At 29.7% G+C, this 12,093-nt stretch overlaps 1 protein-coding gene across 1 annotated transcript in view; it reads left to right on the top strand.

The window, feature by feature from the left end:
* Positions 1-533: 533 nt before the first annotated feature.
* LOC107166234 (baculoviral IAP repeat-containing protein 7-B-like) overlaps positions 534-12,093 on the top strand; it is a 34,382-nt gene continuing 22,822 nt past the window's right edge. Inside the window, exon 1 of the mRNA XM_015514812.2 lies at positions 534-682. The gene's annotated coding sequence lies outside the window, so the exon portion shown is untranslated. The remainder of the gene's footprint in view (positions 683-12,093) is intronic.

The raw sequence follows: 12,093 nt of genomic DNA, 5'->3' as shown, positions 1-12,093 counted from the left end.
ATAATTAAAGGCCTAAATCTAACCTATTTAATATTAGATACGTGTTAATAATATATACGTTATACCATAGACGGATAGACCTATCGGGCAACCGGGCATTTCCCGGTGGGCCCCCTTCATATTTCGGTAATTTTCAGGACCCTTTAATATCATTATGTATCATTAAATTTTTTTTCATGTGGGGGTCCCTTTTTAAAATTTCCCGGTAGGCCAAAAATGGCCGTTATACTGATATCTATATAATCGTATACAGAACAACGCTAATAATTACAGCGCACAGTTGAAAAAGAGGAATGATGTGTGAAGCGACAAGATGCAATAATAATGGTTGCAAGCTGCTGCAGATATTAAATTTCAGTGGATACAAATTAATGTAGGTAATTTGTGACCTTGAGAGTGCAATTTATTAGGCATATTGAACTGCATTTCCTATAGAATTAAAAATATGTAGGTTTACTTGACGTCATCCGAGGACGATGTCTGTTTAGTGTGAAGTGTGTGCCTACTATTAATGATACCTAATTTATAAATATGCACTTCTGCACATGCGTGTATGCACTAATATATATATTATATCAAACAGTTACTCCCCAGAAAAAACTAACAGTTTACTGTGACAGCGTACCGCGTAGTCTAAACAACTTATTTAAGTATTCAACACTAACGAGCTTTGCAGCGTTGGGTAAGTTGATATATTAAACATTATTTATGTAGAGTTAAAATAATAAAATGCATAGGTAATTTATATTTATACTTATTGTTTCTGAAATTAAAGTTAGATATTTTTAAATAGGTAAAAGTACGTAAAATAAACAATAATATAATATTGTTTTTTAAGAAACGTACAGGTATTTATCAGTTATCATATATATTATACGATATACTTAAGTAAATACTATTGATGTCAGACATACTTTAAATCGATCAATAATATGATTTAAATCACATTCATTAGATGGAATTGGTTTTTTTTATTATTCACAAATATTTCAAATGTTTTTATTTATCATAAATTAGGTATTGAGTATAATAGTAAAGATATCAGATGAGTAAGGAATTTGCCTTTGGGTTGTATTTTGTTATGTATAAACTCTATACTTTAAACAATTAAGTATTACACATTTACACTATATAAGTACACCACCCTGCACGTTTCATAATGTGAACAAACATTTTCATGGTCATCCGTGAAAAATAATCCATTCATGCCTACTTTAGTGTACAATATTTCCTACTTAATGTTAAAGTATTCTCATTTGATTATTAAATTGCAATTTGTAATTATTAATAATTAAATGAAAATCAATTTTTAATGGTATTCAGGTGTATGTACTATGTACATATTAACTTAATAAGTTGCAAGAAGAATTCGATTTTTCAATTTTTTACAGAAACAACAAATAGATATTCAAAAATTGAAATCCAAATCATACGTAAAAACTCAAAATAGAAATTTCACTGATTTATTGATTATTTATTTATCGAATAACTGAAAGAAGGTACCCTCTTCCTCTATCATAACATTCATAACTGCAGTTATTTAAAATATTATTTTATTAAATATTAAGATTATACATATTCAACTATATTATAGGCATCTGTATATAAATATAACTAAATTGCGAATGCTATGATTGATGAACATCATGGACCCAATATTATAAATTTGTGTGCACCTGTAGATCATTTAGGTGGATGGTGGACGAAGGAAAAATAAAACGATATAATCTTAAAGGAATTAAAGTTACCACTTTGAAAATATATATATTATGTATTTTACATCTTTACCTATAACCTACATGTCTTACCTTTATATGCAAGAGACGCTATATCATATGTTTCTATAATGCGGTAGGCTGGTAGTTCGGTTTAGAATAAAATACCATACGTATGATGGCATATAATATACGCACCTATTAAATACGTGGGTGCACTTTGCATATTATAGTGCACACGGAAAACGGAAAACCTATACAAAAAACTAATATTGTAAAGTTACGATCGGCGGTGTGCATGCATCACGTGTCATCTAATCTACACTTATTGTGGAGTCGTGTGGCTTAGCGTTTCACAAAAGGGTCGCTCTACCGATCGGCGATCACACGGATATTATTCATATTTCTTATCAACTGTACACAGTAAAATAATTCAACCCACGAATAAAAAAAAAACAGCGCCTGCGTGGCGTGTGTAGTGATTGGGGACATCCGACTAAATCTACTAAACTACGCGTTCATAGACACAAATAGCATTTACAATTTGAAGGGGATGGTGAGCTGAATATACCTACTATAAAACTTACTATTGAATGAACTTAAAAAAAAATAAATTAGGATATGTTTGGGGGACTTAGCCCTCTTCCCCACTATTTGCGCCTACGTGCGTGCTATTATGTAAAATTATCGTAAACCTTTGACGTGATATTTTTATACAACATGTTCAGGACACTGTATGCATGGATTTTTATAATTATTATATTATAGTATTAAAGTTCTTTGGTGCGCACATTTTTAATGGACGTGGTCATTTGCATACTAGCTTATAAGCATATAATAATTATCGCGACGATGATTCAACAATATTTTAAGTGTTTTTTTCCGATCGCCGGACACCCTATATTTGTTAGAATTCCACAGTAAGCGAATATAACATTATATTGTGTATACTTCGCAGTAAATGACGATTAAATAAGTACGGTGTACCTATACATATAGTTCACCGAGTATATAGGTGTATTGTATTCGATAACATTAAAAAATACGATTACGAGTCGTAAAAAATTACGCCTGCTTCTTATAATAATAATATGTGATGTTTTAATGTTTACAATTTTGAAACATTGAATTTAATATTATGTTATGTAAAATTATTGAAGGCATATTTTATTGCACTATTAATACTGAAAATTTCATACTTCATCATCAGATTTACTACCTACCCATAACGATTGTATCTTGATTTTTCATAAAAGTTAACTGCGTAGACATATCTATTATTTCTTTTATGCAAGTTTGTACGTTTGCTGTACATTTTGTTTGGATAATTAAAAATACATGATCCAAAAATATAGATATTTTATTAAAGAGGCATAATAAATGAATAAACTTAAAATCCGATAATTTGTTTAAGAATTCACTGGACAAAAAATAGATCCCAGTCTTCCTCTTCCGTAACACACAATGCATTTTTTTTTAATTCTGTTAAATTGACACTGATGTAGCTGTTGCTCTAGAGTGATAGTTCCATTGTTTTTCACATTTTTCTGGTTACTTAAACTACTTTACTCGTAGAAGTTCACTTCGTTTTGATGACGTACTAAAAAATGTATGAAACATTGCTAGGTCACTTTTTAACAATCTAACAGCTTTAATTGTTTTAGATCCATGTAAAAAAACTAAATTCAGATGATTAGCATAACTATGTATGAACATAGTTAGCATTTGGATAAGTGTTATTTAACCAGTACACTTCTTACTATTCCTGGCTCCTGCCATAACTGCAGCTCCATCATAAGTTTGACATATAATTTCATCACTTATATTCCATTTTAACTTTGTTCTAATAAAATATTTGAAAGTTCTAGAGCTATTGTATCTATTGATACTCAAAAAATCCAATAAATCTTTCTTCAATGTTGTTATCAATTTATTACATATCTAAAAATAATACTAATTTGTGATTCACACGATATGTTTGTAGTTTCGTCTGCTTGAATAGAAACAAATTTTGCTTTATTTAATTAATTCATAATTTACATATTTACAACTTCTGTAATACAAAATATTAAATCATTTTGAATATCACTAGATGTTCCTTTAAAACTTGAGTTTGACAATTAATAATGCTTAATCAAATGTTCTTCTTGCGATAGTAGATTCAACAGTTCTAAATAATTACCTTTATTTACTGACGTTACATTTCTATCTTGTTCACATAAGACATAAAGGAGACTCTTGCTTTCCCAAATAACAAACAACTTAAATTAAACGAGATAATGTACAACGGTTATTTCCGACTTTTTCATTATATTTCAATGCTGCTAAACGCCTTCCTTCCGACACATGATGATCTATTCGGCCGAGCAACTGAAATTGTTCTTAATAAAATAAATGCTCTTAGAAATTGCATGTTTACTTGCTGTACGATCAAAGTTTTTAACTCCTGTGATACCTTCATATCTCCATTTTTTTTCTCTTCCAAATAGTAAATAATAATAACAAAATAATTTATTTTTAGTTTGACTTCCAGTAAGCCAAATATATTTAAAATACTGAAACATTCGAATTGTTTTACTGTCTAACACATCCAAATTTAAAATGGGCGTAGGTCTATTTTTCTTTGGCTCTAGTTTTTGTTCGTAAGAATAACTATTAATACCATTCCTAATAATGTCGTTAATTAAATCAGTCGAAGATTCCATTTTATCAACGTAAAAAGTAAAAATATAATAGTACAGAAAACTACAACATTGGACGTGCTAACGAGTAACGGTAGACCGAAAACAAAATTACTAAAACGGATATCTAGTGGCCGGCATGTCTCGTCTAAACGTTGCGCGGCGTGTATTCTAACCCAAGTCTAAAACCCTGCGAACGGCGCCTCGCATAACCGACGCACTGCCAACTGCAAAACCACTATATAATGGAATGGGTAATCGGAATAAAAATCCCCGGAAAAGAAATCCCCGGAAAAAAAATCCCCAAAGCAACTATTTAGTATTTAAATTATAATAATAAAAATAATAATATTATCTTTATATACCTATATTATTAATTAACATATATCATTAAAATACGCAACAAATATGTAGTAAAAATCATTAATATATGCAACAAATATGCATTTACAAAATTTATATTTAAAAATTCAAAGTTGTACTTAGTATGAAAAAAATATAAAATAATAAAATATAAATGTATAAATAAATACATAAATATTACTGTTACCGTCCAAAATGTTCGCAACATTTTCAATGAAATACGCAACAAATATGCATTTACGGTCAAATATGCAATATAAAAATTTAACAGAGAATACCAATTAGTAGGGCCCAAATTTTTTTGTTACGCCACTGATCCGGGCTCTAATCATAAGAGTCTCATGTGCAATGCCAAGCGGAATGACTATAATACTATATAATATATATAACTTGACTAACTCACTGGACAGTGGACACTGACTGATAAACGTTGAGCCTGAACAATGATAGATCAATGATGGAATGTAAATAAAACCACCCTCAATGACTGCCACAGAACTAACAACATCGTTGAAGGATGGAATAATAGGTTTTCCAAACTAGTTGGTCAAAAACATCCTACAATATGGAAACTTATTAGGAAAATTAAAAACGAAATTGATGCCGATCGAGCACAGTTAGCATTGGATGCTTTAGGTGAACCAAGACGTACAAAAAGAGGACAAAATCAAACAATAAATATCCGCTTGAAAGAGTTGGTTATAAGACAAAGTGAAGATAAATTAAGCATTGGAGACTTTTTGACAGCTGTGTCGAACAATATAAGAAAACGAACCGATTGAACCGTATCTGACTGTAATTATATATATTTATTTTACTATTAGATTACTATAGAATCTGACTATAATTATTTATATCTTTTTGTTGATTATTAATAACTATAAACTAATATTATATTTATTATTATTATTATTATTTTTTTTTACTATCTAATATACTCTAATATACTAATTAGTAATTACTAATTAGGTATATTATTATAATTATGTAATTTTTTAAATAGTTGCTTTGAGGATTTTTTTTCTGTTTAATTAATTCTGTTCATTAATATTTATGTATTTATTTATACATTTATATTTTATTATTTTATATTTTTTTCATACTAAGTACAACTTTGAATTTTTAAATATAAATTTTGTAAATGCATATTTGTTGCATATATTAATGATTTTTACTACATATTTGTTGCGTATTTTAATAATATATGTTAATTAATAATATTGGTATATAAAGATAATATTATTATTTTTATTATTATAATTTAAATACTAAATAGTTGCTTTGGGGATTTTTTTTCCGGGGATTTTTTTCTGAGGATTTTATTTACCGAGGATTTTTTTCCGGGGATTTTTTTTCCGGGGATTTCTTTTCCGGGGATTTTTATTCCGGGATTCAATGGAATGAGATACGCGTCCCAATGTCTCAACATACCTAATTTCCATTCGTATAAAATTGTTGTGTAATGGTTGCAACGGACTATTTTATTTTTCGATGACATTTATTTAATACCATAATTATCATTTTTTAAATTAAATATTTATTAATAATAATTATTAATATAAATGAGAACTGAAGGTTGACACTGTATCATTGCCTCTTATGAATAATGAGTTATGAGTTTATGACGTTTCGCCTGTTTGTTATGACCAAATATTTTTAATGAATGTTCTCAGAAACTAAAAAGCCAAACAAATACATACGACGTCAATAGTCAATGAGACAATGATTATATAAATTGGTACTATATAGCCAATATATAGGTACCACAGACTACTCATATAGTTTGTGTAGGCAGTAGGTAGTAGGTACTATATGTTATATACCAATATACAATATAGCAATATACCTGTAAATATTAGTATAACTACAAAAACCTTACAATTACTTGTCTATTGTAAAATTTGTACATTGTACATTTATATTTTGTTTGTATCGTATATTTTTAAATTTCTTAGCACAAGCAACTTTATTGTGTAATATTTTACAATAAACATACTAATATTAAATCGGTATGTATATTGGAAAAATTCCAATAGCAATGCCTTTTGAAATAGTGAATTTGTGTAAATTAATTAATATAATAATAGTATGGCAGCTGGTCAGCTTAAACAGTAAAATTTAAACGATAATTATTGAAATTATATAATAGTTGGATTATTCATTAACACGTGCAACAGTATTGCAAAATAATAGATAAAGTAAAATGCGTTACCTATATTTTTAGAATTTACTTATTCAACTTATTGTCTTATGAGTTATGAATAGGTATATGGGCATCGGACATATGGTATCTAATACTATCTACATCAGGAGATGGAAAATGTGTACTTTGAAATCTGATTATATAAAATAATAAAATATATAACCTAGTATACTTAGTACTTAATAGATAACTGAATATAAATATTATTTCATTACTTTTTGACAAGAGGACACAGGGCAGTGACTAATAATAATACTACCATTAACTAATAACTATAATAAGTTTGTTTACGCCAATGCTTCCGGTCGATATTATCTATAAGCAGATATACTATAATTAAATATGTTCAAATGGGAATAAGAACGGGACGCTGTATTTATTTAACATAAACAAGTCAAATCAAAGTATCAGCCCGTGGAGGATCTTTGAGTAACGCGCACTCAAGATACATGTACGTGGGGAGACTACAAATGTCCTTACTTCCTTTCACACATGAATACACAAACACAATATTGTTATTTACCACCAATTCGATTTTCATGACAACAACAGTCAACAGAGCTAGCTTGGATCATATAATAAAAATATGATCTAATATCAAAAATTATAATTATAATTCATTATTGTTATTATCGTCGTTATTAATCAAAGGCAACGATCGAAGGCCGTTCAGCATAATATATCAGCTATACGCTATACTAATAATTCGCGAATATCCGCCAGTGTTTAAATTTGAAATTAAATTTAAACGGAATACCAATTAAATGCTTCTCTACTCGCAATAATAAAAAAGCTATCAGAGTAATGTTTAACAACTCAAGATCCCTCTCTCTATACTCACTCTGTTGTACTCTGTTTGTTATTTAAGATCCATTAATTTTTCAAACCAAAATTATAACAACAGTCTAAAAACTCAAGAAACGTCTAAAATAGGAAGAAAAATACAGAAAGTCAGTAATTTCCAAAAAGGCAACCGGTCGTCAGATTTAGCAATGGCAATAAACGAATAATCGATTGGCGATTGCCACAAACCTTATGAATTTATTATATACTACGTTTATATGATGGCGTTAAAACGCTCGTGTTATATGTTGCTTAAGAATTTATAACCGATTTAATTTTTAAACCGTCTTAACGTAATCATGTATAAACGTAGTAATATACAAAAACCCGCGTGTGTACTGTACTGTGCTATCTCCATATTATCTTACAAATATAGGTACATAGCATATTTGCATTAAACCGTTCCAATTCTATGCAATTTATGTATGTTATGAATTATAATTATAAACATGTATTTATGATGCATTATTCTACATTGTTACAGCACATTCAAATATTCAATCATTGAATCATTGTACCTAGTTGTTTATCATTGAGTAACACTCGCGTGGGTTTTACCTTTTACCACTTATTCTTTAACTATAGGCCATAGGTGTTACATAGTAATTCCAGTGATCGTTTTAGAAGGGGAGACTGAGGAGTGCATCGTACTTTATTAAAAATAATATACAAAAGTTGAAGATAGAGTCCATTATTTATTGCATTTAAAACGCTCTCAATTTACGAAATGGTATTTTAATGTTTTTAAACAATTTTGATATTTACGTATACAGTATACTGACATATGTAGGTACTGTATGATGCATACTAATAAAAATATTTGATATAAGATGTCATGTGGGAATTTTCGTAACTCTTAGTTATTATTCAGCTAGGTTAAATACGTATTATAATATAATATCAGTATTAAAAATTATTTTGAAAGTTATAACTTTTAAGTTACATAACTTAATTTAAATTAATAATTTCACATTATTTTTCAATTATCAATATTTGATATGTGACACAATAGAAATAAATAACTATAAAAATATATTTAAGGTCGATGAAAATTTATAAAACAATAACTGCACTTAAAAATTTGAAACATATGTAGCACTTGTCTCATTGTCTGAGAAAACTATTCATGCATTTCTTTAAGCCATTACAGAAATCTGGAAAAACAATTGATGTGGTGACGTATTGACGTTTTTTCTCAGTACAATATTATATATTTTGTAATAATGCGTTAAAGTCTAATTAGTTCAATTTAATAATTGACGTGTTACGTACATGTTATATATTATTTATAAATATTATATTATGTAGGCATTGTATTCGTGTATAGGTATAGACGATACAGTACGTATACTCGTGTAAAGTTTCAAACATATCCAATTATTACTACCTATACCAATACTTATCACAGCTGCTAATTAACACTGTAATATTTGTCCAACAGTATTTCGTGACTGTATTAAATATAATGTATAAGAGTTTGGAAAAGGAGTTATGTCTAATATAGCTTCACGCGAGTTGTGGGTACAATAGGATTGTTTTGAATTCCTAACATCGCACGTTTCTAATACACGTGGAATACAATAGTAATATAATGTATTATACTATTAAAGTATTATATACCTTTATTAAAATTTCCTACTATACAATAAGTGCGATAAACACGCTGTAGATAACTAATATACAATTTACACTGGCATCGCGGTGACTCTGTTTATATCTACATATTATTCTATACGTTCTCCAGTCGAAATTCCAGTGCTACGAGTACATCTACGTGATGATTCCAAAGCGTAAAACCGACATCAAACGAACCGATCCTGTCTGTGGCAATGGGACACTGCAGCGTGTGTATGGTGTATAATATATAGATATACACAGTGTGATAAGTGGAAAGGAATGCAGACCACAAACGTGACCTCCTCCGCGGGTTAACAGTTTTCAGATTTGTATTATACGTGGTACGTGGTGGGTCTAGCCTAAGGTACCTATATATACCTATAGTGCCTACAATTGTCTACATATATATATTTACGTGGCACGGTACACCTTCCTTTCAATATGGTATAGATGCACATGCACGCACGCGCACACGACTAGAAGCAGCTGAGGAGTTAGGAATGCAGTTTTTTATACGTCCATGCGGTGGCGTGTATATTGATAATAAATAATAATAATAAAATATAATATGTGTTTATAGTGTTAAAAAGTATTCCCAAAGGATATATTTGACTTAATCTCCTGCAGGAAAATTCCTCGTGTCTTTTGTACTCTGTAATCTGTATGACTGTATAGCCGCAGGTTTAAATGCAGGCGCAAAAATTAATGCACCCATTATTATATCTGAAATATTGTTGCAAAGAAAAAAAGCGGAAACCGATTGGGTACAATAGTAGCTTGGTTATATTATATCAATATAATATTATACCTATTGTCAACACTACGGTTCCTACAGTACTACACAGAGGCGTACTCAGGAGTTTTCAATGGGGGAGGGGTGAACATTTTGTTTTTTATTACTGGGACTTTGTCACCTTCTTTTAAAAAATTTTGATAGATTATCAACATTGATGTTTGATAGAGATCTAATCTTACTTATCTTACTTACCTATCTAATCTTACAGTTCTTAACAGATAATGCATGCAATCGTTTTATATTGCATTGCGTTCCATGTTTCAGCTGCATACAAATGTATTTCGTCTGAATTTTGATACTCCGACTTTTCTGTTGTCTGATGTTTGTATTGAATTATTTTTTGTATGTAGTATGAAATACCTATATATAATATAATTATAGATGAAAATGTAATAAAATATTTTAATTATATTTTCGGATTTTTTGTCCGACATTAAAAAAAAATAAATCCGGATTTTTTGTTAATTTTTTTCAAAATGGACTTTTTGTCCTCGGACTTTTCATCCGGGATTCATTATTGTGTTTTCTGTCTTTAGTCTTTGCTCTTTTTAATTATCAGTCATCAATACTCATCATTATATTCAGTATTCACTATTACTGAAATGACGGACGCGTAAAATGTCCTAACAGTATAATTTTAGCCAAAAAATATATTGTAAAAAATAATCTAATAAGACAATAATTTTATCAGAACCGTATCTTATCCGTAATATTTTACCCAATTGTTGAGATGTAATGGTTAAACTAAAAGCTAATATAAAAAAAAAATCCAAAAAATTTTTCATCTCAACCGTATTTAATTCGAAAAATATTTGGTCGAAAATAAAAAGGCGGAAAATACGAAAAGTATTTTATCCGAGATCAAATTTACGAAAAATATTTTAACTCTTCTCCTTGTGCGTCGTACCTACACTGGTACCTACACTAATATACTACCGTTTTTCAATTAAAAATTCTCATTACGAGTGGAAATATAGAACTATAGAAGGCATAGATAATATTGTATATAAATGGAAATACTGAATGACGGAATGATCTTCACTAATTTATTGAAGTCGTAATTCGTAAGTGTATAACACACAGCTAGACGTCTAGACCGTGGAGGCAGCTGGGTCTCAAGATTGAGGGTTGTTCTAGGGGCTTTAAATTTTAAGGTTTTTTTCCTAAATAATAAATTTCATTATACTCAAAAAGTACTATTTCTACTTATGATATATATATATTTATTGAAGTCATTTTCTTCTAAAAAAATTACTAGTAGATAGTAGTACATTATCGGCCTCCGGAGACTTAGATTCGACATTTTTAATGAAAATTATAATTTATAATGCTATGTGAATGGCTTTTGGCTTATCAGATGAAAATAAACTACAATTCTTTAAAAATGACATTACTTGTGTAAAAGAGCAAAAGTAGTGAAAAGGGTCGGGTCATGTTTTGGGGCATAATATTATTTTCCCCAAAAGGGAGAAAGAATAAACAAGCCGTCGCGGTCGACGTCAATAATCCGACCGTCTAAATTTTCGTGGAATGCGACTGGCGCTGAGCACGACGTTGCCGTTTCGCCACTGCGTCAATGGACCGACCGGTTTCGTTCCCACACCACTGGGCGGCAACGTGGCGGCACGTTCCCCGGCGGACGTGCGCCATTGGGGGCAGATGGTTTTCACCCGAACAACTACTCCTCCTAGACATTTCTGTTGTGCAAGTACACACTACACGTCTCTCCCCAATCATGTGCACATGCTCATTGTATGACATAATATAAATAATAATAATAATTATTATTATCATAACAATAATATGCATCCACTGATGTACCATAATATACTTTTTACTTTTTAGCCTATACTATACTACTATATTGGATAATAT

The sequence above is a fragment of the Diuraphis noxia genome, unplaced genomic scaffold (genome assembly GCF_037042655.1).
Source record: "Diuraphis noxia isolate RWA-SAM2 unplaced genomic scaffold, SU_Dnox_SAM2 contig0004, whole genome shotgun sequence".
Lineage (NCBI taxonomy): Eukaryota > Metazoa > Arthropoda > Insecta > Hemiptera > Aphididae > Diuraphis > Diuraphis noxia.
This window is presented reverse-complemented; position numbering and strand designations above follow the sequence as displayed.